At 41.3% G+C, this 2,933-nt stretch overlaps 1 protein-coding gene across 1 annotated transcript in view; it reads right to left on the bottom strand.

Moving 5' to 3' along the window:
* Nucleotides 1-2,933, bottom strand: part of UGGT2 (UDP-glucose glycoprotein glucosyltransferase 2) — a 601,530-nt gene that overhangs the window by 205,884 nt on the left and 392,713 nt on the right. The gene's annotated exons all lie outside the window — the stretch shown is intronic.

Raw genomic sequence — 2,933 nt, 5'->3', positions numbered from 1 at the left:
TCCACACACATGAAGCTGGCAAGTCCAAAGTCCCTGGAGGAAACGTCAGGCTGGAGGCTTTTCTTAGCTTCCGCAACTGCAGGGGTCTGAGAAGCTCCAGGCTGGCAGGCAGTACACTGGCTGTTGACTCCAACAAATGAGGAATCCAAAATCTCCAGGCCAAACGGTGGACTGCACACTCATGGACAGTTGTAGGCAGCACACCAGAATCCCGATCCACAGAAGAATGTCTGTCTTCCCAGGATGTCCCAGGATATCCTGGAAGCAGGCCACACCCCTAGGGAAACTCCCCTTGACAGATTGGCCATTCAGAACATAGTCATTCGATCCCATCATGGGAACAACCACACAGAACTGGGGTCCAGCCAAGTTGACACACAGCTCCAACTATCACAAATGGCTATACATGTGGACTTTGCTGGATGGAGTACCCAGGAATCAGATTGACTACATATGTGGCAAGAGGCATGGAGAAGTTCTATATCTTCAGCCAAAACAAGGCCGTAGCTGACTGTGGAACACAGACCATCAGGTGCTCACATACAAGTTCAACTTGAAGCTGAAAACAATTAAAATAAGCTTGCGAGAGACTAAATATGACCTTGATGATATACCTCCTGAATTTAGAGACCATCTAAAGAATAGATTTGATGCACTGAACACCAATGACTGAAATCCATAGGAGTTATGGCATGACATGAAGAACATCATCCATGAAGAAAGCAAAAGGTCATTAAAAAGACAAGAAAGCAAGAGAGACCAAAAAGGATGTCAGGAGAGACTCTGAAACTTGCCTTTATGCATAGAGTAGCTAAAGCAAATGGAAGGAATGACATGATAAAAGAACTGAACAGAAGATTTCAAAGAGCAGCTCGAGAAGACAAAGCCAATTACTATAATGAAATATGCAAAGACCTAGAGTTAGAAAACCAAAAGGGAAGAACATGCTCGGCATTTCTCAAGCTGAAAGAAATGAAGAAAAAACTCAAGATGCAATACTGAAAGAATCTATGGAGGAAATATTTAATGATGCAGGAAGCATCAAAAGAAGATGGAAGAAATACACTGAGTTACTGCACCAAAAAGAATTGGTCGATGTTCATCCATTTCAGGAGGCGGCATATGATCAAGAACTGATGGTACCGAAGGAAGAAGTTGAGGCTGCACTGAAAGAACTGGTGAAGGACAAGGCTCCAGGAATTTACAGAATACCCACTGAGATGTTTCAACAAATGGATGCTGAGCTGGAGGCACTCATTTGTCTATGCCAAGAGATTTGGAAGAGAGCTACTTGGCTGACCAGAAGAGATCCATATTTGTACCCATCCAAAGAAAGGTGATCCCACAGAATGTGGAAATTATCGAACAATACCATTAATATCAGATACAAGTAAAATCCTCCTGAAGATAATTCAAAAAACAGTTGCAGCAGGATATTGACAGAGAGCTTCCAGAAATGCAAGCTGGATTCAGAAGAGGATGTGGAATGAGGGATATCACTGCTGATGTCTGATGGATCTTGGTTGAAAGCCAAAGAATACCAGAAAGATGTTTACTTATGTTTTATTGACTATTCAAAGGCATTCAACTGTGTGGTTCATAACAAATTATGGATACCACTGAGAAGAATGAGAATTGCAGAATACTTAATTGTACTTATGAGGAACCTGTACATAGATCAGGAGGCTGTCATTCAAACAGAACAAGAGGATACTTTGTGGTTTAAAAGCAGTAAGGGAGTGCATGAGGGTTGTATCCTTTCACCATACTTATTCAGTTTGTATGCTGAGCAAATATTCCAAGAAACTGGATGATATGAAGGAGAACTTGGCATTAGGATTGAAGGAAGACTCATTAAGACTCATCTGTGATATACAGATGACAACTTTGCTTGCTGAAAGTGAAGATGACTTGAGGCACTTACTGATGAAGATTAAAGACTACAGTCTGCAGTATGCATTATACCCCAATATAAAGAAAAAAAAAATCTTCACAACTGGTCCAAAAAACAGTTTCATGATAAATGGAGGAAAGATTAAAATTGTCAATGATTTCATATTATTTTGTTCTACAATCAACACCAATGGAAGTAGTTGTCAAGATTTCAGATGACATATTGCATTGGGCAAATCTCCTGCAAAATACCTCTTTTAAGTGATGAAGAGCAAAGACATCTCTTTGAAGACTAAGGAATGCCTAACCCAAGTCATGGTATTTTCAATCACCTGTTATGCATGTGAGAACTGGACAATGAATAAGGAAAACTGAAGAAGAGTTGATACTTTTGGGTTGTGGTGTTGGAGAAGAATGCTAAGAACACCATGACTACTGAAAGGACTAACAGATCTGTCCTGGAAGAAGTGCAGGTGCTCCTTGGAAGTGAGAATGGCCAGACTTTGTCTCACCTACTTTGGTCATGTTATCAGGAGGAACCATTCCCTGGAGAAGGATAACATGCTTGGTAAAGTGGAGGGTCAACAAAGAAGGGAAGGCCTTCAAAGAGATGGACTGACACAGTGGCTGCAACAATGGGCTCAGGTATAACAAGGACTGTGAGGCTGGCACAGGACTGGGCAGTGTTTCATTCTGCTGTGCATGGGTTCACTGTGAGTTGGAGACAACTCAATGATACCTAACAACAATATTGGTTTTGATCCTGGTTTAAAAGAAGAGTTAGAAAGGATTTTTTTTTTTTTTTTAATTGTGATTTGGGTGAAAATTTACAGAGCAAATTCACTTTCCATACAACAGTTCACATACACTTTGTCTTATGACATTGACCACAATTTACCACGATGCAAGAGCTCCCCTCCACTTCTTCCCAATAGTTACCTCTTCCCTGTGTCCATCCCTCCATGCACTCCTGCCTCCTGAGCTGTCTCCTTGTGTGTAAGCAGCCCTTCTTTGTCCCATGATTGTTCTCTCCAAGGAGT

This window comes from Orycteropus afer, unplaced genomic scaffold, assembly GCF_000298275.1.
Source record: "Orycteropus afer afer isolate SDZICR_OR568_19922 unplaced genomic scaffold, OryAfe1.0 scaffold00117, whole genome shotgun sequence".
Classification (NCBI taxonomy): Eukaryota; Metazoa; Chordata; class Mammalia; order Tubulidentata; family Orycteropodidae; genus Orycteropus; species Orycteropus afer.
Note: the sequence above shows the minus strand (reverse complement) of the source record. Positions and strands in the feature narration are given on the sequence as shown.